This window comes from Pinus tabuliformis, chromosome 6 (assembly GCF_031772625.1).
Source record: "Pinus tabuliformis cultivar Carrire ecotype Pingquan chromosome 6, CPIR1, whole genome shotgun sequence".
NCBI classification, from domain to species: domain Eukaryota; kingdom Viridiplantae; phylum Streptophyta; class Pinopsida; order Pinales; family Pinaceae; genus Pinus; species Pinus tabuliformis.
In genome coordinates, this window is record NC_142292.1 from 700,251,200 (window position 1) to 700,278,349 (window position 27,150).

At 41.9% G+C, this 27,150-nt stretch overlaps 1 pseudogene; it reads left to right on the forward strand.

Moving 5' to 3' along the window:
* LOC149260603 (protein DETOXIFICATION 36-like) overlaps positions 1-27,150 on the forward strand; it is a 142,587-nt pseudogene that overhangs the window by 105,657 nt on the left and 9,780 nt on the right.

A 27,150-nucleotide genomic window follows, 5' to 3' on the forward strand; every position in this document is an offset into this window, starting at 1 on the left:
AAAGGGGGTAGGATCAAGGAGGAGGAAGAAGAGGAGGTGGCTCTAGCATCTGCGGGAAAGCAAGAAAAGAGGAAGAAGAAGGAACTCTCCAAGGTCAAGTGCTTCCATTGTGGGGGATTGGTTCATTTCGCGAACCAGTGTTCGAGGAAGAAGAGTAAGGGAAAGGCTTCTGACTCGAAGGTAGCGCCAATGAAGGCGGAGAAAGAAGTCGAGGAGAATGACGATTGTGCCAGGAGTGCTCATGTGCCACTTGAGAAGAAGTCGGGAGACATTGAGTTGTAGTCAGACAGACTACAGGCGATGAGGGGCAGGATCCTTGAGGTACCCAACCTCTTGGATTATACCTTGCTATAGGAGCCTCGAAAAGCTGTAGCAAACTGGAAGATGTCGATAGAAATGGATGCGGATGGAGCGACAGAGAGTGCTACAGTGCAGGAGTCCCGGGAGAGCGCGAGGCTAGCAGACTGCAACAATGCGAGAGGCACGGGAGTGTTGCACCAGTGCAAGGTGGCACAAAGAGGTGTGCAAGGGTGCGAGATGCAGGAAGTTGTTGCAGCAGCGCAAAGGTCAGTAGAGGGAGCACTTGTTAGTCGCAGAGGGAGCTTCAACATCAGGAGTGTTTCTAGCCTGACAAGGATGTCAGATGTTGGTTGAATCAGTTACTTCTTTCTCAGTAATTGAGTTGCAGTGCAGTATCAATATGTAGTAGCACGATGCAACATGATGAGAGGGGATGGAGTGCAAATGCAGTGCTGGGAGGATGGGCCAGTAGCACCACAAATGCAGAGGGAGCTGCCGTACGGATGCAACAACGACAGTGGCAAGGCCATGGGCAGCAGTACAAGATGCAACAGTGCATAGGATGTTGGGTGGGTAGGCCTAGAATCAGCACAGGGATTGGTGTCGGATAATCAGAGTAATGCTCAGTGAGGAGTATTACTAGAGCACAGTCCTCACTAAGAGGGAGTGTTGATTTGGGGTAGCATCGGATGTGCTCTAGCCATGAAAATTGGTGGAGAGGCTAAAGCACATGAGATCTCCAAGACCCATAAATGGTTTGGGTAGATTCTAACTGGTTTGGGAGATATTTAAATAATTAATATTTTTAAGGCAGTTTCTAAGTCTAAAACTTGGGGAAAAATAAAATATTAATGGTTATTAATATAAAGCTCGGTTAAAATGTTCCAAAAGTCACGGATGAAGCCAAATCTAATCTTAGTCGTTGATTAGAGATTTAATCTCGGTCGTTGATGGACCAACGAGAAAAGTATAAGAGGAGGCTTGAGGGTCAGTTGCAGAACACACCAGAGTGATCAGTCATTCATTTTGCTAGAGCGGGGTTGCTAAGCAAAGTTGAATTAGTGATTAGCAGCGAGGGGCAGTGAGTACTGTTAGCACTTGAGATTTCACCCTAGGCTGAGGAAGGTAAACCTTCAAGGCAACATCAAACCATTTCACCTCGTAGCTAGCCCTATGGGGTATGAGAAGGCTCTCTCCGGTCAAACTCGGTAGATCTTTCAATAGGATGAGCTGACCCAATTAGGAACACTGATATTAGGCTAGGAAACTGATAAGGGGGGTTGATTTAAAGTTTTTGGTGGCAATTGGAGGGAGTGCGATTCAGGGTGCGGGGATTGAGCTTAGTTTTTGCAGGTGGGTCTTTGGGGCAAGGTAGGAGTTTGTGCTGATGCCTTTAGCTGAGATGGATGATCAAAGAAGAAAAAAGAGAAGCTAAAGAGGGCAAACAATGACATTGAATCCTCTCTAGACAGTGGAAAACATAAACATTAAACAAATTTGAAAGCTGAGCATGGCAAGCATGAATTCAAACTTTATCACTTCATTTGTTTAATAAGATGCAGTAAAGAAAGAGATGGAACACATAAACACACTTACAATTACAATAAGAGAACACACCATCAACACAAGAGTCCACAAGAATCCCAATGATGTCTGCAAAACCCTGGTCTTCCCTTTCCTCAAATTGCAGAGATACAAGTAAAATATACAAAAGGGGCTTCTCCCTCAAGAGTCCAACCATGAAAATGAGCAAGAGAAGGCATAATATAGATGATCTAACTCCTTTCCCCACCTCTAGGGGTCGAGCTCAGCTTCCTAGGAGCTGTTTCAACTAATTCCAAACTAAGCACTAGATAATAGGCAGTCAAAACAACTTGCCTCTAAAACTTAGGAAACCTATCCATGCATTAAATATTTACCATTTACATTCAAGAAACTTCTAGAAGTGATCAAGGAGAGTAAAAGTATCTTAGAGCCATGAAAGTTACATAAAAATCCATGATTTACATGCCCAAAAAGGTAACCCAAGTCAAAACTGTACTTTTCTGGCCGAACTGGTCAAAATAGGCAAAATTCCCTGACATGTAGCGCACATGTGCCTGACGGGTAGCGCACATTGAGAGGCCTGTTTGAGGGCCTTCCCGGTGTCCAAATCAGGTGCAAGCTAGCTCATTGGAAAGGTCTGCGAGTCTTCTTTCCAACCCCACCGGAATTTTTGAATTTGGAGTTCATTTGACCCCTCAAAACTCAATTCTCCCAAGACAGCTTTCTGCAACTCAAAATAGGGGCAGAAAGTCAAAATTTGCATGTGTTTTGACCTTTTGGAGGCCCAAATCTCCATAAAAACTGAAGTCCATCCAGAGGTAGGTGTAACTTTGCATGACAATTCCAAAAATGCTGAGTTTTTCCCGTTCTGAGTTGCCCCCATGTAGGGTAGCGCACGGGGCGCTACCCGTTAAAAGGCCAAAACCTGTCAATTTCCCAAAAATGCCAAAAATGCCTCAAAACTTTCAAAATTTCTTGTGCTAGCTGCTAGGAAGAGGCTAATGAGTATCATGGTGAGTGAGAGAGGCCTCAGCCAAGATACAGAGTGGGTTGGCCTTCTTCTTCTTCCCAAGAGCTTCGGTCAACCTTCTTTGGAATATTTTCATCTTCGCCTTGCAAACATGCATCCTTGCCCAATAATTATTTTTCATGTTTCTCAGTAGCTTCTTCTCTTGGTTGGCCTTAGCCAACAACCTCTCCAAGTGTGCATTGACCCGGATGAGCATGGATTCTCTCTCAGCAGGCAATAGATCACCGGGTCTTCTTCGGTTCAGGACTCGGTCAGTACGAATCTTCCATAACTCATCAAGTACTTTCTCCTCCTCTAACTGTTTGTTCCGCTGCTCCAGGTAGGTGATGGTCCATTGGGCACCCTCAAGTCTCCTCTGTAAAACATCATTTTCAGCCCTAAGATGCTGAATGATCTCCTTCGCCTCTTGGCTAGGAGAACTGGCCTCGAGATCAATCACTGGATCCTCATGAATCATGGGCTCTTTGCCCCTCTGCAGTTCCTGTGCTGATGAAGAAAGCGAGGCCCCTTCCACCTGATGTGGAGATAACACTCGCTGATCTGAAGATGAAGGCGAGACCCCTTCCACCTGCTGTGGAGAAAGTACTCGCCGAGCTGCTGCAAACAAGGCCCTTGGGCCTTTCTGATAGGTGACCCGAGGTGAGGAAGCTACATGTCTCGGAACAGTGATCTCTGGCTGGTGAGATGGACCTCCCTCCTCATAAATGACCTCTGGCTCAGGCTGTGGCTGTGGTGGCGCTGTGAAGAATTCATGAGAGATGAACTCTTCCCATGGAATGCCCTGCTGGCTCAGCTGATGGGAAACAATGAGCTGGATGAGACCAAAGTGATATAAACTCGTAAACTGCTGGGTTGGGGTCTTCCTCTGTAATATAGGCACCATCCTCTGAATATTCTGGAAGAAGAAAACTGGGATGTTCATCATCCTCACTCGGGTGAAGTGCATCAACAGACGGATGTGATAAGAGTACACCAGTGAAAACCTGCCCTCACATGTAAAGTAACGCATGATGAGTCTCAAGATCGGAGCATACTCCCTCCAGAGAAATCTGAAAGGAAAAACCCCCGACAAGTGTCTCATGAAGGCTGGCATGACATATGGCTCAAAATGAACATAATCCAACACTTTGCGCTTAGGCCACACCTCACCCACATTTGGTATCCCAGTAGCCTCTGAAATCACTTCCGGAGACAACACAAAGTTCACACCTGCCAGAGTGACCTGCCCATCATGAAGGTGCAAAACAAATAATCGGGCCAACTCCCTGTGGTGCTGGACCTGAGCAAGCCTCTCGCAAAACTGAAAACATGACATATACCGAAAGCAACTCACTGCCAAAGGACAGGCCTGCAATTCTGCCAATGAGGTGGGTTCCTCTCTCTTAGGACGACCACCTTTGCCCCCTCTACGAGGCCTCCGCTGTACCTCAACCTCTGTAGAAGAAGACTGGTCATCACCTTGCTCATAGGTCTCGGTGGTTGACATGGTGCTTTTGAGCAAAGTGGAGAAAATAGACAAAGTAAACTGCTGCCCTTGCCTGCAAAAATGCTGAGTTGTATGCTGTTTTCAAGGGGAAAAAATCATGAAGGAAATGTTAGGGGAGGGGATTTTTTTAACAAGGAAAGGGAAACATATGAAAACAAGGAATTTTCAAGGGACAATTCATAAACTGTCAAACATATAATCTCATCTTAATCAGCGGGAAATCATTTGCAAAGAAATGTTTTTATTAGGGTAACATGGATAATAATAACCAAGGGAAATGACATGTATGCTCAACAGGGGAATGGGACAGCATAGATAACTCGCTCATTTGATTTCTGTCTTTCAATGTACATCATAAGGCACACTCTGTTTTTTCAAAGGGGTTCATGTACATTTGAGGCTAGGGGAAAAGGGCTTCATTGACATTTTGTCAAAAGGGAAAAGGGGTTTTATTGACAAGGATATTAGGGGATAAAAGGGAAAACATGGTTTTTGCTTTTTAGGACCACAACAACATTACTTTTGATCAAATATACATAGCAATATTTCCTTTGCTTTTGTTTATATACACAGCCACATTTTCTTTATTTTTTGTTTTGGCATTTTATCATCATATTGCTTTCTTTTTTTTTTACATAATCATTTTGTTTTTCTTTCATAGCATTTTGTTCTTTTTGCTGTGTGTGTTTTTACATCACAATGGAGGGTATTTAGGGTTTTGGGAATGTGTTTAGGGAGGGGTAGGGTTTGATACTTGGAAGGAGGAAAATTTCATATTCTTTGCAAATAAGATAAGATAGAGACATATGATGACAATTGTGAAATCAATGGGGAAACATGGAGGGAGCATAAATGGGAAATTAAAACCTTGAAAAGAAAACACCAAACCCTAGCATTATGCCTACATTGACAAGCAATCACCAAAATCTATTTTCTTTGCATTCTTAGTGATAAAACATATAAATGAAAGCTCATCATTCACCATTCATCAATTCATCAAGTGTATAGACCCTACCTCGGTCGATTTTGCAACTTAGAGGGCGATTGGACAAAATTTGGGGCGGTTTTGGTGTTAACAGCTTGACGAGTAGCGCAGGGCACTCAACGGGTAGCGCACAGCCTGACACGTAGCGCCCGTTACAAATTACCACTGCTGGGAGGCGCCTGACGGGTAGCGCACAGCCCAACACGTAGCGCACAACCTCTGACGGGTAGCGCACCTGAAATTGGTTCAATTTCTCTGCACTTTGCCTCCTTTCGCCTCTTCGCCCTCTCACTTCTTCTTGCAAGCTCTTTGGATGCACAATGAGGGTATTGAGAGGGAATTTGACTCTTTATAAGCTCAATTTAAAAAAAAATTACTTACCAAACCCACTTTCTAATGTTTTGCCTTGACACTTTCTTTTAACACTGTTTTGAGTTTTCCTTTGTTCTGAATTTGATCTTTTGGGTGTTTTAGCTCCGTTCTTTTTGCAGGTAGACCATCTGATGGACTCTAGGGAGGAGACCAGGGTTATTGCCGGCATTTTGAAGAATTTTTGAAATTTCCTTATTGCTTTACAAAATTGACATGACTTTGGCTTTAAAAACAGGGGTTTTAAATCCAAGGTATAAATAAGCTGTACATGATGAAAAATATCAATGAAACATATTTACATACTTCCTTCTGGCTTGCTGGGGACTCATGGACCTCTGACTCATGATCTTGCAATGACATTTGACTGAAACCCTAGACCTAAGGCTTTGGATTTCAAGACAAAACAAAACAAGCGTGACACAAGTTCATTAACGGATATGACCTGATCCAGCAAAGCCAAGAAGGGAACAAGGACCAGCTCCTCCATCAGTTTTATGGCATGCCTAATGGAATGCAAAACTGACATGATGAGACACCTACTTATGCATATGCAAAGAGATTTTTTGATCACTGATGGAGGGCATCATGACCGACACTAACAAGTACGAGGTAGAGATGCAGGGACAATACTAGGAGACCAGCACAGAAGCAGAGAGAGCGAAATCCACAGTCAGTTCAGGATACACAGAGCCCAGAGAGACTGCGTCATCCATGTAGAGGGCAGAGGGAGTGATGCAGAGGCCTGCACAGTGCCTCAGAGGGTTGACACAAAGGGTCCTAGGGTTGACGCAGGTCAATAGGAGGCTGACGCAGAGCCCAGAAGGGCCAACGCTGAGCTTCAGTTGTGCCGGAGAGGGTTTCGTGGGACAAGTTTTCTGAATACCTGTTTTTGGATATAGAGGTGTTGTTGCTGTGTATTTTTCTCTGTCGAGTGAGCTAGATTAGGCACCCTGTTGTACTCCGATAGACTGCATAATAATATAACCCTCAGAATAGCAGCAACGGTTTTCCTGCATTGGGTTTTTCCGGGGACATTGGTCTAAAATAACGGTGTCACTTGTGTGCTTGTTTTCTTTCAGTTAATGATCTTTAGATGTTGTGATTGTCTTGTGTTTATTTCGGTATTTAATGCATTAAATAACTTGTTCGATTTTTAAACAAGTAGAAGAAATAGATCAGCAGAATATAGATTAATTTTCTAACGAATAGACTTAGAAAATTCAACATTTGTTGCTGCCAGGTATGTATTTTAATTTCTCTCTCTCTGAGGAGGAGGAGGTGACACCATCTAGTATGGGTAGCAGCAGAGGACAGAGGCCACCTCCTTTTCCCGTAAAAGGGGCAGAGGATCTCAGTGACTGATTACTTTATGACATGTAGATGACTCATGATATACGTTTATTATATTTTTTGTTGATATTTTGACTCATGAGAGTTGAGACTGAGTCAGGGTTCAAGACTTGATTCACTATTTTGATATGTGATGTAGCACTAGACTTCTTATACATATTATATATTAGATTTTTTTTTCATATTTATGTTGAAATGCATTTATTTTTTTATTTTTAAATTAATATTTTTGTATTTTTTTAAATTTTGAGTTTTGCCAATTTTTTCAAAAACCTCCCGACTTTAAAGACTTTTTCAATTTCTAGACCCTTGCCAATTTATTCCCAAGGTCGGCTTTTTCCACATTGGTTTCACATGCTCATGGTGTCTTTTTGTGTGATTGGATATTAGTTCGCTGTGTTTCACATGAAATTTTGGAATGATTGATTGATTTAGCACATTGACATATCCTGTGATTGTTGTAATGATATAGTTAACATAGCACTTGTTACCTTCTTGGTTTATAGAAATAGCGTAATTGTCTCTAGTGTACTTTCTGATAGTTTAGAGTATTAAGTAGGGTGTTGATGAGTGAACCCACAGTGTTGTAATATTGTCCACAACATTTCCAAAAAATGAACAAGGGTGTTGTAACGTATGTCTAACTCAAATTAGGACAAGAAATTTGTTTTTTAAATCAATTTCTTAATTACGTGCTTCCTCTTCAACCTTCTCAGAATGGTCAAGGGTTGTTGTCTAAATGTATCCATCTGTTCAAACTTCATTGTGCAATTCCTTTGCTTCTTTTGTGTGCCTATTAGTTACATGATTCCAAATCTTGTCAACATGTTGTATGTAGACATCCTCAAAAGTATTCATGTTTCACAATCTGCCATGTCTTGTTCAATAAGTCAATCAGTCTTGGTTGGCAAAGAGTTAATATCTCGGTCCAATAAGTCAATGAGTCTTGGTTGGCAAGGAGCTAATATCTCAGTCCAATATGTCAATCAATCTTGGTTGGAAAGGAGCTAATATCTTGCCAAAAAGATTAAAATTAAATTTGAGTCTCCATAAATGTCAACCTTGTAAATGCCATGGTCTAGTGTCCTTCTCAATCTATACAAAGCTGTAGAGAGTCCCTCAATCGTCATGGTTGCTGTGACAATGCCTAATTGAAATGAGCATTTAAAGTAACTAGGCTTGAAATTGACAAAAAAATGGTGAGGCAAAAGAGCCAAGAATTTGATTTGGATCGAGAAGATATTGCAAAAGACATGGCAAGTACAAAATATAAATACATACATTCATTTTGACATGCCAAGAAGAGGTTGAATTGAGTGAGTCTAACGTGGTCCAACCAAGCTGTTCTCACAATTAAGTGCCATCAAATAAATATGAGGCTTTGTTTCTTTTGAGGAGGCTTTGTTTCTTTTGAGGATTATTGGGAGAAAGGAAATTTTCTCTACAAGATTTTCTAGATTTATCTAATTCACTAATTCTTATTAATTGAGCCATTCTTTCTTCATCGTAATTGATTGATTTCTATTCTTTCCTCATAGTTTCTATTGATTCAATTAGTAAGGATTTGACCTTGTTGGCTATCCTTTACTCATTATTTCTTCTCATTAAAAGTATTGATTTAATTATGAGGGTTTTGATCTTGTTGGCTATCCTCTACTCATTCTTTCCCTTCTCGTTAAAAGTATTGATTCAATTATTAGGGCTTTGACCTTGTTGGCTATCCTCTACTCATTCTTTCGTGTCTCATCAAAAGTAACTATGTTTATGTTATTATAGACATTCCTCCAAACAAGATTAGCCAATGGAGACCAATTACCATTGAGGATTGATCAACCCTTTAAGATTTTCTATTGGTTCATAGATTTGCTCTCATTTTGGCTAGCTTGCCAATAACTACCTTGAAGGACCCCTACTTTTTGATGGATGCTCTTGGTCAACACATGTAAGCATTGCCTTTTCCAATTTGAAAATTTTTAACTGTGAAGTTGATATCTTTTGTACCACTGTAATGAGTTAATAGCTCTATTTCACTACAAAGGTTCCATGGATGCAAAATGCATAAAGAAAACAAGGCATAAATAAACGCTGAGGAAGTGCAACATACTATTAACACTACACACATCCACTCATCATGAGCCATACTGTTTCAGCAAGGAAAAAGCTTTCCATGTGATCATCTTGTTGGTGGGATTCTACATCTGCTATGTGACAATATCCACAAGGGCATTGTGCAGCATATTGTAAACTGACAACAATGGCTCGTCCAACATCAAGATACCTGCCACAAAGGAAGATGAGTATCAAGAAATGAATTTGAACTACTAAGAGGTTGAGAGCCCTGTTTGACCAATCAGGTAGTTTTGCTTCATTTGTTAGAAATTCATAGTCATAAAATACTACAGAATACTAAAACACTTACTTTTCTGTATACTTAGTTGGCCATGTGTTAATAGATCATGTTAGTAGTCCAACCCAAAGCTTTGATCACAAGAAGAATTACCAAAAAACTTACTTTTCTGTATACTTAGCTGGCCATGTGTTAATAGATCATGTTAGTACTCCAAGCCAAAGCTTTGATCACAAGAAGAATTACCTGTTAATCTTACTAAGTTAGTTGTGATTATATTCATCCGTAACCTCATTAGCTTCCCCTTGATGATTTTCTTTATGAAATGATTTCAGATTTTGCATTTAGTTTTAAATCTAGATTCTATATTGCTATATTTTGGTGTACATCATAGTTTTGTCATAGATTGGGATCCCTGTTTGTGCTCTTTTAATTTATTTTTGGGAGTGAAAAAGGAAAGGAATCCTAGAATCCAACCTCGTTGGAAATGTTGCACATAAAAAATGTTTGCTTATATGGTCACTAGCTCTACATTTAGATTAAAAATAAGACACACACATATATGAAGTATTTCCAGTCCCGAGGGTTAGTTGAGTGGTTTGACTTGCAATGCAGAAGCCATATTAGCTAAGGAGGTCATGAGGTCAAATCCACCTAGGTCCCTTCAGATTAGGAATACATCAGCATTTACCCCAAGCACCATCCACAAAATTAATGTGAAAAAATGCTTGCAGGGTTTCCCAGAAGAAGTTTTCCATAAAAATATGTGTATGCGTGTGTGAAAAGATGCTCAAAATGCAGTTTGGGTAACCAGCAGTTTTTCAAACCTTCCTTTCTTTAGTGCAAATGGCCAAAGCTCACACACATCATAAAATTTTACAAACATCAAAACCTTGTTTTCTACATGGGGTCATAGAGTGATGCTGGAGACATTTTAACAAGTTACAAAATTCTTGGAATTGTTCTGCAATGCAAAATTTTCCAATCCTTATCTGGGCATGCCACACAACTTCAGCATCTTTAGGACAATCAAAAAATATTTTGACACAATGATAACACGTTTTGACATGCTTGAGACATATCATTAGGTTTCAAGCACATTGCAGCCATAATCAATTGAACTTGTCAAATGATTTTTTTCTCAATGTAATAAGAATTGGGACCAAAAGCTATGAATGGCTACAAGTTGGCCAACACTCAAATTGTAGTTTCAACTATGATGCTAAACTACCATATATTTTTGGACGGTATAGTTTCAACTTTGAACCTGCAAGCATTGCTGTTTGAGACAGTATCAAAGTTAGTTTACTCTAGTCCAAATGGTGATAAGTTATTCTGGGGTACCATAGAGTTCAAATGGGAACTAAGGTGTCATCATGATGGTAGATCTCTTATTAAATAATTGTAAACTGACAGTTTGCTCTAACCATATTAAAAGAGAAACAATTACAGAGAAAAACATTAGAAGATCTTGTTTTGACCAATTCTGGTTGACATCCACTTAAGGTTTATGTAAAAACCTGATGATTACATAAGTAACATTTTCCCATGCAAAACTCAAACACGGCAAATAGGAAGGTTTCCTGACATGTTTTCATGTACTTAATGACCAAATGCTAATTTTTATTTTGTGACTACATGGGACATCTTGACTCTTGAGGTAGAGTCTTCGGTAATGTCACATAATGTTGTGCTTCTAGGTTTGACGTATCTCCCTTCCTCAAGTTTCTTATTAGGTACTAAAATTTAGGCTTAGGTGAGAGAAAACACTGTCAAGAAATCAACAGTGCCAAAACCTATAAGAGAAGAAACTGCAAAACAATATATCAACAAAAGCAGCTGCACTCAGAGCACACAATCAATGTTGACCACAATATTCTCTAAATGATTCTAAGCCAGAGATAAATCACATGCATTATTGTGTAGAAACTCAATTTGGATACACAAGGGGCTGGCAAAAAACTGCATAAATTGAATTAGCAACTCAAGTACCATCTCAAGAACACCAATTGCAAGTGAAGATACAAAACAAGCCATCAAGACTATGATAACTATTGTCAGAGGAAATGTAAGTGTCCACAGGCAACAAGAATAAAGGAAAATTTTCCCACCAAGTGTAACCTATTTGTCTCTACATAACCTATCTCCGACAGAATGGAATTCCAAGTCTTAACTTCATTTATGTACAAAGAGTAAATGACGCAGTGCCTTAATTGCGCTGGGAGGGTAGACTGTTCCTGCATAGTCCTAGTCGACCTGCATTTATAACTTCGTCCATCAGTTCACTACTTGCAGTGCCTATACCAAATCTCAGCCAATCCTTTATCTGCTTAGGGCATCTGTCCATCATGTTCATATTATGAAAACATATTTTTGATGATAAAATTTATTGAGATGAATTATTTTGTGTCTATGATTAATAAATGAATGAATTTTATATGTTAATGAATGATTGTCGTATGTTTCTTTATTTACAAAATCATAAATGAATAAATGTTATATGTTAATGAATGATTGTTGTATGTTTCTTTATTTACAAAATCACATATGTTTTTTTATGATGAATGAATGAATGTTATATGTTAATGAATGATTGATATATGTTTCTTTATTTTGTGTTTATGATTAATGTTGATTATATGTTAATGAATGATTGTTGTATGTTTCTTTATTTACAAAATCACATATTTTTTTTAATGATGAATGAATGAATGTTATATGTTAATGAATGATTGATATAAGTTTTTTTATTTTGTGTCTATGATTAATGTTGATTTGGGATAGCATCTAATTTGCTCTAGCCATGAAAATTCGTTGAGAGGCTAAAGCACATGAGATATTCAAGACCTAGAAATGGTTCGGGGAAATTCCACCCGGTTAGTGAGAGATTAAAATAATTTATATTTTTAATGAAGTTCCTAAGTCTAAACTTAGGAAAATTAAATATTAATGGGTATTAATATAAAACTGGGTGAGAATGTTCTAAATGTCTGGATAAAGCCAAATCTAATCTTAGCTGTTGATTAGAGACTTAATCTCGGCCGTTGAAGACTCAACAGGAAAAGTATAAGAGGAGGCTTGAGGTTCAGTTGGAGATACACCAGGAGAGGCCAGTCAGTTCGATTTCTGAAGCAGGGTTTGCTGAGAAATTTGAACTAGTGGTCTAAGTTGCAGCGAGGGGCAGTGAGTGCATAGCAGAGAGGCAGAGATAGTGCTGGAGGGCCAGCACAGTGACTGGGGAGGCTACGAAGAGCCAGTAGGAGCCACACAGAGGGCCAGAGGGATTGCGTAGAGGCTAACAGGGCCTGCGTGGGTGACGCAGAAGGCCGGAGAGTCAACGCAGAGCATTAGAGGGTTGATGCAAAGGGTTCCAGAGTGACGTAGAGGCCAGGAGGGCTGACGCAGAGCCTCTGAGAAGCGTTGGAAGGATTTTTGTGGAGTAGACTTGTTGAATATCTGCTTCCGAAGAGAGGTATTACTGCCAGATAGATATTTCTGTTGGGTGAGCCAGTTTGGCACCCTACTTGTACTCAAGAAAGCTGCTTAATAATAAAACTCTCAAAACTGCTGCACCGGTTTTCCCAAGTTGGATTTTTCCAGGGACGATTGTCCAAAAATAACGGTGCCCCTTGTGTGTTTGTCTGTTATTTCAGTTGATGATCTGTAGATGAGTTGAGATTGCATTTGTGTTTATTTTCAGTATTTATATGGTTAAATAACTTGTTAAGGAATAAACAAGTAGGTGAAATAAACCAGATAATGCCAGAAGAATTTTTGATGTGTTAGAAATTTCAGCATGGTATCAAAGGGTTGCAGATCACAGGAGCACTGAAGGCACCAACAAAATCAGAAAATTTGCAGCAGAGACAACTGTCCCGAGAGATAGAGTTGTTCCTAAGTAGAAAGCAACAGAGGAGAGACGCAGAGGTCCTGCATCATCATTTCGAGCCAAAGAGAGGGCCAGTGCAGAGGCAAAGAGAGGCAGAAGAGGCTCGCGAAGAGCCATGTCATCCTACTCAGTTAGGTAGGCTTAATGCAGTTGGCCAGAGGAGCGATTCAGTCTCACCGGCATTGCGCAGAGCTAAGAGGCTCGGTTTCTTCAACTACTGGGGCCTAGGGAGTTGTGGGCAGATTGTGGATTGGGAAGCTGGTGGGGTGTTGTTGCTGTCGAAGCAGAATAGTACCTAATGGGACAGAACCAAGGTAGAGGGAGTCGTTGCCTTGAGGGATTTCTAGCCAAGAAATCCAGATCCGTGTTGCAGGTGCAAAGAGGATCAGAGAGGAGCAGTTCGACAGTTGGTAGGAGGATTTCCAGGAGGGAAATCGAGACTCAGAGGGAGTCTAGGAGAGAACTTCCAGGAGGGAAGTTGAGACTCAGAAGGAGTCCAAGAAAAGGAGCTGAGATGGCAGTGGATGTTGCCATGAGTGTTCATGCACCTCTAGAGAAGAGGTGGGGAGACATGGAGCTGTAGTCAAGAGGACTACAAAAGATGAGGGGCAGGATCCTTGAGGTACCCAAACTCTCGGATCATATCCGGCTATGGGAGCCTCGAGAGACAGTAGGAAGATGACGGATGTTGGCAGAAGCAGATGCGGATGGAGCGACAAGGCAGTGCTAGAGTGTAGGGATCCCTGGCAACACAGTGGGGATTGCAACAGAGCGAGAGGCACAGAGGTGATTGCAGCAATGCAGGAAGGCACAGTGATGTTGCAGCAATATAGAGGCAACAAAGGGAGCACAGGATAGCAACAGAGGTAGCTTCAACATCACGGGGCTTCTAACCTGACAAGGAAGTCAGTGGTTGGGTAGATCAGTTACTTACGTCTCAGTAACTGAGTTGCAGTGCAACAATTAGCAGTGGTAGTGCGATGGGCAGCATGATGCAACATGATGAGAGAGAGCTGCATGTTGATTTGGGGTAGCATTAGAGATGTTGGGTGGGGAGGCCTAGCATCAGCACAGGTACCGATGCCTTATGATCTGAGTGATGTTCAGATGTGGAACATTACTAGAGCACATTCCTCGCTAAGAGGGAGTGTTGATTTGGGGTAGCATCGGATGTGCTCTATCCATGAAAATTGGTGGAGAGGCTAAAGCACATGAGATCTCCAAGACCCAAAAATGGTTTGGACAGATTCTACCCGGTTTAGGAGATATTAAAATAATTAATATTTTTAATGGAGTTCCTAAGTCTAAACTTAGGAAAAATAAATATTAATGGGTATTAATATAAAACCTAATCTTAGTCATTGATTAGAGATGTAATCTCGGTCGTTGAAGACTCAATAGAAAAATTATAAGAGGAGGCTTAAGGGTCAGTTGGAGAATACAACAAAGTGTATTAGTGAGTTCGATTTTCTAGAGCGGGGTTTGCTAAGAGAAATAGTGCTGGAAGACCAGTGCAGAGGCAGAGAGGTAGACGCAAAGCCAAAGAAAGCCACGTAGAGGCCCAGAGGGCATGCGTGATTGATGCAGAGGCTCAGAAGTGACGCAAAGGGCCAGAGACGCTACGCAAAGCCTTAGAGGGCTAACGCAGTGCCTCAAAGAGGTGCTAGAGAGGGTTTCGTGGAGCAAACTTTCAGAATATTTGCTTCCGAAGAGAGGTATTACTTTCGAATTATTTTCTCTATCGAGTGAGCCAGTTTGGCACCCAATGTACTCAAGATAAGCTGCTTAATAACAAAATCCTCAGAATTGTTGCACCGGTTTTCCCAAGTTGGTTTTTTCGGGGACGATTGTCCAAAAATAACGGTGTCCCTTGTGTGTTTGTTCATTTCTTTCAGTTGTTGATTTGTAGATGGTTGAGACTGTATTGTGTTTATTTCAGTGTTTATATGGTTAAATAACTTGTTTGTAATTAAACAAGTAGGTGAAATAAACCAGAGAATACAGAAAAATTTCTAACAGGTAATACTTAGAAATTTCAACATGGTACGAGAGTGTTGCAGATCATAGGAGAGCTGAAGGCACCCGCTGAATCAAAGAATTTGCAATAGAAACAGTTGTCCTGAGTGACAGAAGTTGTTCCTTAGCTGAAAGAAGCAAAGAAGAGGTGATGCAGAGGGCCTGCGTCATCAGTTCGAGCCAGAGAAGGGGCTAGCGTAGTAGCAGTGAGAGGAAAAAGAGGCTCACGAAGAACCACGTCATCCTGCTCAGCCAAGTAGGAGTGACGCAATTGGCTAGTGGAGAAATTCAGCCACTATCGGGATTGCGTAGAGCCTAGACGCTCAGTTCTTCAGTTACTTGGACATAGGAAGCTGTGGGAAGATTGCAGAGAGTGAAGTTGGTGGGGTGTTGTTGTTGTCGAGGCAGAACAGTACCTAACGGGATAGAACCAAGGTAGAGGGAGTCGCTACCTAGGCAGATTTCTAGCCAAGAAATCCAGATCAGTGTTGTAGGAGCATAGGGGATCAGAGAGGTGCGATTCGACTATTTGCAGGAGGATTTCCAGGAGGGAAATCGAGACTCATAGGGATTCTAGCAGAGAACTTCCGAGAGGGAAGTAGAGACTCAAAGTGTTGATTTGGGGTAGCAGCGAATGTGCTCTAGCCTTGAAAATTGATGGAGAGGCTAAAACACATGAGATCTCCAAGACCTAGAAATGGTTGGGAAGAATCTAACTAGTTTGAGAGATATTAAAATAATTAATATTTTTAATGGAGTCTCTAAGTCTAAACTTAGGGAAAATAAAATATTAATGTGAATTAATATAAAACTGAGTTAGAATGGTCCAAGAGTCATGGATCAAGCCAGATCTAATCTTAGTCATTGATTAGAGACTTAATCTCGGTCGTTGAATTGTAAACGAGAAACGTATAAGAAGAGCCTTAAGGGTCAGTTGGAAAACACATTGAGTTGATCAAGAATTCGATTTTCTGGGGCAGGGCTTGCTGAGGAAATCGAAGGAGTGATCAAAGTTGCAGCGAAGGGGTAGTGAATACAGTAGCAGAGAGGCAGAGATAGTACCGGGAGCATCAGTGCAAAAGCCGGGAGAGGGTTGACGTAGAGCCAGCTAGAGGCCATGCAAAGGCAGCCCGGAGTTGCGTAGAGCCTGAAGAGGGCCAGCATGGGAGATGCAAAGGCTCCACAGGCTGACGCTGGGCTAGAGAGGCTGACGCAAAACCTAGAGGCTAACGCTGGGAGATTTCGTGGGGCATATTGGAGCTAATATCTGTCTCCGACTGAGAGGTACTACTGCCGAGGGCATTCTCTGTTGCGTGAGCTATTTCTGGCACCCAGATTGTATTCTGAAATTGCTTAATAATAAAACCCTCTGATAGTTGCACCTGTTTTCCCGCATTGGGTTTTTCCGAGAACATTAGTCCAAAAACAATGGTGTCACTTGTGTGCTTGTTTCCTTCAGTTGATGATTTGTATGTGTTGATACTGTACTTGTATTTATTTTCAGTATTTACATGGTAAATAACTTGTTAAGTAATTGAACAAGTAGGAAGAAATCAAACAGATAGTACAGGAAGAATTTCTGATGGTTAGACTTAGAAATTCCAACATGGTATTAGAGCGTGGTTGTAGACCACAGGATAACTGAAGGCATCATCCGAGTAGAGTAGTAGCAGCGGAAATAGTTGTCCCGAGTGACAGAAGTTGTTCCTAGCAGAAAGCAACAAGAAGGGGTGATGCAGAGAGCCTGCGTCATCAGTTCGAGCCAGGAGGAGGATCAACGCTAAAGCAGAGAGGAGAAAACCTGACCTACGTAGCCAAGAGGTGCAGATTGTGCCGGTGTCGAGATTGCGCAGAGCCTAGAGGCTCTAATCTTCAGACTGCTGGGGCATAGGAGGTTGTGGGTAAGTTGCAGTGCGAAACTGGTGGGAACCTGTGGTCAGAACAGTACCTAACAGGGCAAGACCAAGGAGGAGGGAGTCACTGTCGAGAATTGGTAGAGGGATTTCCAGAAGGGAAATCGAGGCTCAGAGGGAGTCAAACCGAGAACTTCCAAACGGGAAGTAGAGAGACTGAAAGAGTCAAAAGAGGAGGAGTGAAATGGCAATGAATGGGCTATAAGAGATCAGGATAGATTGGACAGAGCTTCAAACTTCGTAGTCTGGAAGGCCAGGATCTTGTCCATTCTAGACAGGTATCGCATCAAACACTTCACCTTAAAAACGATAGCAATCCCGATTGACCCAGCTGAAAATGACAAGTACGAGGATGCAATGGCCAGGGAAAAGTGCATCATCCTTGATGGTGTCAAGGATCACGTGGTGCTACACATTGCTGAGAAGGAGACGGCAAATGAGATGTGGGAGGCCCTGAAGAAATTGTACCATAATACTTTTGTGCAAAGGAGGATGTTACTTGAAAACCAGTCATATCAGATGCATAAGGGAGAGCAGATAGATGTCTTCCTTGGTGGACTGAAGGAGATCTGTGATCAACTAACTTCCATAGGGGTCACACCGGATCAGGAACTAATGGTGAGGACCGCATTGAACGCAGTCTCAGAGGATTGGGAGGTATTTGTCCAGAGCATACTGGGCAGGACAAGCCTTCCAGATTGGGAGGAACTGTGGACGACTCTTTGTCAAGAAGAGATCAAACGGGTGTCCAAGGCGGGGAGTAACGGAAAAGGGGTCAGAACCAAAAAGGAGGAAGAAGAAGATGTGGCTCTCACATTTGCGGGAAAGCAGGAGAAAAGAAAGAAGGACGTCTCCAAGGTCAAGTGCTTCCATTGTGGGGAACTGGGTTATTATGCGAACCAATGTCCTAGGAAGAAGAGCAAGGGAGAGGCTTCTGAGACCAAGACTGCGTTGGCTAAGGTGGAGAAGGAAGTGGAGACTGATGACGACTGTGCCATGAGTGCTCATGCACCTTGAGAGAAGAGGTGGGGACACATTGAGTTGTAGTTAGACAGACTACAGGGGATGAGTGGCAGGATCCTCGAGGTACCCAACCTCTTGGATTATACCTTGCTATGGGAGCCCCGAAGAGGAGTAGCAAGACTGGCAGATGTCTGTAGAGACAGATGCAGATGGAGCGACAGAGAGGCATACAGTGCAAGAGTCCCAGGACATCGTAAGGCAGCAGTGCGAGATGCACAAAGTTGATGCAGCAATGTAGAGGTCAGGGAGCACTTGTCAGCGACAGAGGGAGCTTTAGCATCGGGAATGTTTCTAGCTTGACAGAGATGTCAAAGTTGGGAGATCAGTTACTTACTTCTTAGTAACTAAGTTGCAGTGGCAGTGCTATGAGCAGCATGATGAGAGGGGATGCAATGCGGATGTAGCAATGGCAGTGGCAGGACCATGGGCAACAACACGGATGCAGAGGGAGTTGTCGTACGGATGCAGCAGTGGTAGTGGCAGGGCCATGGGTAGCAGTACATGATGCAACAGTGCAGAGGATGTTGGGCAGCAGGCCTAGCATCAGCATAGGGACCGATGTCAGATGATCAGGGTGATACTCAGTGAGGAGTATTACTAGAGCACAGTCCTCGCTAAGAGGGAGTGTTGATTTTGGGTAGCATCAGATGTGCTCTAGCCTTGAAAATTGGTGGAGAGGCTAAAGCACATGAGATCTCCAAGACCCAAAAATGGTTTGGCAAAATCTAACCAGTTTGAGAGCTATTAAAATAATTAATATTTTTAATGGAGTTCCTAAGTCTAAACTTAGGGAAAATAAAATATTAATGTGAATTAATATAAAACTGAGTTAGAATGGTCCAAAAGTCATGGATCAAGCCAGATCTAATCTTAGTCATTGATTAGGGACTTAATCTCAGCCGTTGAATTGTCAACGAGAAAAGTATAAGAAGAGGCTTGAGGGTCAGTTGGAGAATACATTGAGTTGATCAAGAATTCGATTTTCTGGGGCAGGGCTTGCTGAGGAAATCGAAGGAGTGATCAGAGTTGCAGCTGAGGGGCAGTGAATACAGTAGCAGAGAGGCAGAGATAGTACCGGGAGCATTAGCGCAAAATCCGGGAGAGGGTTGACGCAGAGCCAGCTAGAGGCCACGTAGAGGCAGCCAGTAGCCGCGCAGAGCTTGAGAAGGGCCAGCGTGGGAGACGCAGAGGCTCCAGAGGCTGATGCTGGGCTAGAGAGGTTGATGCACACCCTAGAGGATGATGCTGGGAGATTTCGTGGGGCAGATTGGCGCTGATATGTATCTCCGACTGAGAGGTACTACTGTCGAGGCCATTCTCTGTTGGTTGAACTATTTCTGGCACCCAAATTGTATTATGAAACTACCTAATAATAAAGCCCTCTGATAGTTGCACCGATTTTCCCGCATTGGGTTTTTCCGGGGACATTAGTCCAAAAACAACGGTGTCACTTGTGTGCTTGTTTCCTTCAGTGGATGATCTGTATGTGTTGATACTGTACTTGTATTTATTTTCAATATTTACATGGTAAATAACTTGTTAAGTAACTTAACAAGTAAGAATAAATAAATCAGATAGTACAGGAAGAATTTCTAACGGTTAGACTTAGAAATTCCAACAGAGAGGGAGTCGAAAAGAAGAGCGCAGAGATGGCCATGAATGGACTGAGGGATCAGGATAGGCTGGACAGGGCGTCCAACTTTGTCATCTGGAAGGCCAGGATCCTGTCCGTTCTAGATAGGCATCACATCAAGGCCTTCGCCTTGAGAGTCGTGGCTATCCCGGTCGATCCAACTGAAAATGAGAGGTATGAGGATGCGATGGCTAAGGCGAAATGCATAATCCTTGACGGGGTCAAGGATCATGTGGTCCAGCATATTGTCGAGAAAGAGACGGCAAAGGAAATGTGGGACACCTTGACGAAGTTGTATCAAGGCACTTTCGTGCAGATGAAGATGCTTCTAGAGAATTAGTTGTGGTCATACTAGATGTAGAAGGGGGAGCAGATAGATCACTTCCTCAGCAAGTTGCAGGAGATCTAGGACCAACTGACTTCCATAGGGGTCATGCCAGATCAGGAATTAATGGTGAGGACTGCCTTAAACGTAGTATCCGAGGAGTGGGAGACATTCGTCCAAAGTATTTTGGGCAGAGCGATTCTTCTAGTATGGGAAGAACTATGGGAAACTTTCACCAAGAAGAGATTAGACGGCTGACCAAGGCGGTAAGCAGCTTGGGTCAAGAAAGAGGAGGAAGGGGATGCAGCTCTGGCATCTGTGGGGCAAGCAGGGGAAGAGAAAGAAAAAGGACCTCTCCAAGATTAAGTGCTTCAACTATGGGGAACTGGGGCATTATGTGAACCAATGTCCGAGGAAGAAGAATAAGGGAGAGGCGTCTGACTCCAAGGCACAACCAGCGAAGGCGGAGAAGGAGGTAAAGGAGGATGACGATTGTGCCATGAGCGCTCATGTACCTCTAGAGAAGCGGTGGGGAGACATCGAGCTGTAGTCAGGAAGACTACAGGCGATAAGGGGTAGGATCTTTGAGGTACCCGAACTCTTAGATCAGATCCAGCTATGGGAGCCCTAAAGAGACAGTAGCAGGATGGCTGATGTCGGTAGAAACGGATGCGGATGAAGCAACAGAGAGTGCTACAATGGAGTGGTCCCTGGCAACGCAGTAGGGATTGCAACAGTGTGAGAGGCACGGTGGATGTTACAACAATGCAGGAAGGCACAGAGGGGTTTCAGCGGTGCGAGAGGCATGGAGTTGTTGCAGTAGCGCAGAGAAGCAAAGGGAGTACGAGATAGCGACAAAGGGAGCTTCGGCATCAAGAGTGTTTCTAGCCTGACAAGGATGTCAGTAGTTGGGTGGATTAGTTACTTATTTCTCAATAACTGAGTTGCAGTGTAGTAGTAGTAACAGTAGCACGATGCAGCATGATGAGAGGGGGTTGCAGTGCAGATGCAGTGTTGGGAGAAAGGACTAGAAGCAACACGGATGCAGAGGAGCTGCAGTACAGATGTAGCAGTGGCAGTGGTAGAGCCATGAGCAACAGTACAGAATGCAGCAGCGCAAAGGATGTTGGGCGGGGAGGCCTAGCATCAGCATAGGTACCGATGCCGTATGATCTGAGTGATGTTTAGATATGGAACATTACTAGAGCACATTCCTCGCTAAGAGGGAGTGTTGATTGGGGGTGGCATCAGATGTGCTCTATCCATGAAAATTGGTGGAGAGTCTAAAGCATATCAGATCTCCAAGACCTAGAAATGGTTTGGGCAAATTCTACCTGGTTTAGGAGATATTAAAATAATTAATATTTTTAATGGAGTTCGTAAGTCTAAACTTAGGAAAAATAAAATATTAATGGGTATTAATATAAAACTGGGTTAGAAGGTTCTTAAGGGCATGGATCAAACCAAATCTAATCTTAGTCATTGATTAGAGATGTAATCTCGGCCATTGAAGACTATTAATTTTAGGTATGTTCAATGCTTAGAGCACTTTATTTCAATTTTCACTGTTAGCTCAATATCTTTTCCAGATTAGCAATCACATCAGCATTAAAGTAAACTGTAGATAGAAAATAAACATAAATCGCAGAAGACAAGCCAATACAAGAGGACATAAGATGTGGCGCTAGCCAGGGACAAACCCCAATGTGGGGGAACCCTTGATCAATTCTTCTTATATGTTCTTCAATGGTTCAACAGAGAGAAAGAGAGAGAGATAGTACGTTTACAACAGAAGTCAACACTTTGACTTATCTAGATAAGAGCAAAGATCATCTCTAAGAAGATGATACAGGAGATCAGTTGAAGACATGATGCTTCAACTGATTCTCCAAGGTGACTCCTTCACCTATCGTTGTGTTGCATTTCGTCATCATGCTGTAACTCACCGCGCTACACCATGCTGCACACTCATCACTATGCTGCATCTCATCACGCTTCATTAATCATGACTGTACCCATCACTGTACTGCATTATGTGCCATTGCTTCACCATGTTGTCGTGCTGACCTATGCTCTGGCTGCACCTTGCTTGCTTGTTGTCCCTAGCATGCTTGTTGTCCTTAGCATGCTTGCTGTTGCATGCTAGCTATCCCTTGCATGCTAGTTGTAACATTGCATGCTTGGTGTATTTGCTGTTAAGTACCATACAACTGTCCCAATGTTAGTTAGTTGTCCTTTGCATGCTGCTCTCCGAATGCTACTCTCCTTCAGAGATAGATGCTCCGACAGTTCCCGACAGTTCCGCCAGTTCCAGCAGTTCCCGATAGTTCTCGCAGCTTCGGCTGTTCCGACAGTTCTGCCAGTTCCAGATGTTCTGGCTGTTCTCGACAGTTCTCGACAGTTCCGGCTGTTCCTGGTAGTTCTCGACAGTTCCGGCTGTTTCAGCAGTTCCTGGCAGTTCTTACTTCTGCCCTCTAGATTAGGGCAGCGTTATCCCTTAGGATCTCTTCTCCTACTAAAACCCAAAGACAAGTAGAGAGGAAGAGATCCCAAGTGTGTTGAAAATGACTTGAAGGCCACCTTTATTTATACTAAAACGTTGAGAACAAGTGGGGTTTATTTGGTTGCTGGCAAACCTTGATGAATTGTCCCATAACACAAATAAATTCATATCTCCATGAATACTTATCGGAATCGGACGATCTTTAGATCAATCCTACCCCTCTCGATGAGAGGGATCCAAGAAAAATATCAGCTTCCATTAATAAGATGACCCACATGGAGTTTGGCCCTAGTTTCCAATTTTAACAAAGACTCAATAGAAAAAGTATAAGAGGAGGCTTGAGGGTCAGTTGGAGAATACACCAAAGTGATTAGTGAGTTTGATTTTCTAGAGCTGGGTTTGCTAAGAGAAATTGAACCAGTGATCAGTATTGCAGCGAGGGGCAGTGAGTACAGAGGCAGAGATAGTGTCGGAAGACCAGTGCAAAGGCAAAGAGGCAGTCACAGAGCCGGAGGAAGCCACGTAGAGGCCAACAGTGACTGCACAGAGGCCCAGAGGGCCTGCATGATTGATGCAGAGGCTGCAGAAGTGACGTAGAGGGCCAAAGAGGTTGCGCAAAGCCTTAGAGGGCTGACGCAGTGCCTCAGAGAGGTGCTGGAGAGGGTTTCATGGAGAAAACTTCCAAAATATCCACTTCCGAAGAGAGGTATTGTTGCCAGATTATTTTCTCTGTCGGTTCAGCCAGTTTGGCACCAAGTGTACTCAAGAAAAGATGCTTAATAATAAAACCCTCAGAACTGTTGCATCGGTTTTCCCATGCTAGGTTTTTCCGGCGAAGATTGTCCAAAAATAATGGTGTCCCTTGTGTGTTTGTTCATTTCTTTCAGTTTGTAATCTGTAGATGGTTGAGACTGTATTGTGTTTATTTCAATGTTTATATGGTTAAATAACTTGTTACTAATTAAACAAGTAGGCGAAATAAACCAGAGAATACAGAAAAAATTCTAACAGGTAATACTTAGAAATTTCAACACTACAGTGCAGATGCAGTGTTGGGAGGAAGGACCAGCAACAGCAAGGATGCAGAGGGAGCTACAGTACAGATGTAGTAGTGGCAGTGACAAAGCCATGGGCAACAGTACAAGAAGCAGCAGTGGCAGTGATGGAGCCATGGGCAACGATACAGGAAGCAGCAGTGCAGAGGATGTTGGAAGCAGACCAAGCATCCGCACAGGTATTGATGCCGGATGATCAGTGTGATGTTCAGTGGTGGAGCATTACTAGAGCACATTCCTCGCTAAGAGGGAGTGTTGATTTGGGGTAGCATCGGATGTGCTCTAGCCATGAAAATTGGTGGAGAGGCTAAATCACATGAGATCTCCAAGACCCAGAAATGGTTTGGGGAAATTCCACCTGGTTAGAGAGATATTAAAATAATTAATATTTTTAATGGAGTTCCTAAGTCTAAACTTAGGAAAATTAAAATATTAATGGGTATTAATATAAAACTAGGTGAGAATGTTCTAAATGATAATTGCCTTTAAACTAAAACTAAGTCTCATTGGTATTGTCACGACACAATGTATCGTGCTGGCATATGACCATCATTGAGCTTCTATACATAATGTGTTATGCTTCATGCAAAGCTTCATAGACAAGCTTCAAATTAATTGCATTCTGCCAACTTCTATCATTCTTAGGAGTGTTAATCTTTTACTTTAAACTAAAACTAGGTCTCGTTAGTATTGTCATGACACAATGTATTGTGTTGGCAGCTTCTATACTCGTAATCTTCACAGACGGGCTTCAAATTAATTGCATTCTGCGAACTTCTATCATGCTTAAGACTATCTATATTATCGGTCATAATGGTATTGTAAGTATTCAACTCTTGTTATCTATAATAGTCACTTCCTTGCAGCGGCATGTTATGTAATGCTTTCAATTTTCTCATTGTTTTCTTCTTTGAATCATGTTGGGTTATATAAAATTATAAATTAGTTTGCAGATATGGTACTATCAAATCCTCTTTTTTCTTGTTGGAATAGTGAATGATCCAGAAGTTGATATGGATGCACATTCCACATTCCATAAGGTAGTTAATCCTGATGCTCCATGACATTGCTTATCAAAGGTCATTAATTATGTTTTTGGTTAAATTGTTGTCTGCATCATTTTTAATATTTATCAATAACTACCAGATTATAACGATCTGTTTGATAATTCCTAATAGATTTTGGACTTCTAATAGTTTGAAACCTTTAGTGTGATGGTCAATTTGTGATTTAACAGAAACTGCATGATATATCTAAATTCGTTCTTTTTTGAATTCAAAACGATACTAGAATCTTAGTTTGAATGGGCTTCTCTTTTTAAATTGCAACATTAGTATGATACTTCAGGAGATGATGATACCACTTGGCTTCAACCTTGCTATAAGGTGAATGGCTTCAACCTTGCTATAAGGTGAATCTTAAACCTGGAGAACTTTTTTAAGTGCTTTATTACAATCGTTTGTAAAACAAAATATTGAAAATTGTTGAATTTCCAAGTCTGACACGTTAGAAACCCTTCATGTACTTTATTGATTTATTCCTACCTACTTGTTTTGTTAATTAACAAGTTATTTACCATGTAAATATTGGAAATAAATACAAGTACATGCTCAACACATTACAAATCATCAATTGAAGGAAATAGAAACAAGCACACAAGTGACACCGTTGTTTTTGGACTAATGTCCCCGAAAAACCCAATGTGGGAAAACCAGTGAAGCTATCTAAGGGTTTGATTCATTACGCAGTTTCAGAATACAATCTGGGTGCCAAATCTAGCTCACCCAACGGAGAAAAATCTCGCCAGTAGTACCTCTCTACTCGGAAGTAGATATTTTGGCTAAAACCCCGGATAAACACTCCGGTAGCTCCACAACTCCAATCTACCCCACGAAACCCCAACGTTAGCCTCTAGGGATTGTGTCAGCCTCTCTCTAGCCCAGCGTGACTCTGGCTTGGCTTGCGTCAGCCTCTGGAGGCATTGCGTCAGTGCTCTGGCCCTTTGCGTCACCCACGCTGGCCCTCTGAGGCATTGCGCAACCCCTGGCTGCCTCTACGTGAACCCTTGGCTGCTTCTGTGTCCCTCTCTCCGACTACTGCGCTGATCCTCCCGATGCTATCTCTGCCTCTCTGCTTATGTATTCACTGCCCCTCAGTTGCAACTCTTATCACTCTCTCAACTTTCTCAGCAAACCCAGCCCCAAAAAGTCGAAATCTTTATCTGTTGGTGTGTTCTCCAAGTGACCCTCAAGCCGCCTCTTATATTTTTCTCGTTGACAAATCAATGGCCGAGATTAAGTCCCTAACCAACGGCTAAGATAAGATCTGGCTTGATCCATGACTTTTGGACCATTCTAACACAGTTTTATATTAATTTACATTAATATTTTATTTTCCCTAAGTTTAGACTTAGGGACTTCTTTAAAAATATTAATTATTTTAATATCTCCCAAACTGTTTAGAATCTGCCCAAACCCTTTCTGGGTATTAGAGATCTCATATGCCTTAGCCTCTCCACCAATTTTCGTGGCTAGAGCACATCCGATGCTACCCTAAATCAACAAAAAATAGCTACAAGATTTTTGTTATCGCTAGTCTGAACATGAATAATGTAGATCTTATCTCATCTCTCTCTCTTGCTAGACTTACTAGATTTAGACAGAGTAATATGAATGATGCATTCTCTGCTTTGATTACAAACTTAAACTTGAACTCTGATATATACAACAATGCCAACGTACAAAATTTATACATGTAATTTCTTTGTCTACAATGACCTGAAAACAGTGACACAATTTCTTGATATCTGATGTAGTTGGACATATTTCCCTCTTACATCTAGAGATTGGGCATATGAATAAAGTGAGGCAATAGTCAGAGAAAACTTCTTGGCTAGTCCATTGGTTTTAATCCATTATAAATTGAGGGCGCGTATGTTAAATTGGAGAGAAACTTCTAAGATAGGCATCTGATTGATATAATTATGTGAACAGGCTTGTGTTCAAACTTTCAAAGTCAAGCTAAACCAGTTGGTCACAGCCATAAGCAGCGCTAGTACTGTTAGAATCCAGTGCCCTAGATCTTATTCTTCTTCTCTGCTATAATGCTATTCCAAATTTCCAACTTAAGCATTTTATTCAATGACAATGTGAAAGTGTATCTAAGCTGAAGAAGAAATCTTATGGAGCTTAAAGGTAGTCACATCATTCCTAAAATGCAGTTCGATATGGTTGAGGAGCTATATAATTTGCTTAATCTTCATAATCATTTTGAACCATTTGTGTTTCACTTGATCGTTTTTTATTTTATTTTATAAATTTATACACTTCTATTAAGAAAATCTGAATGCACAGCCCATGTGCACTGCAAAATCTTGTA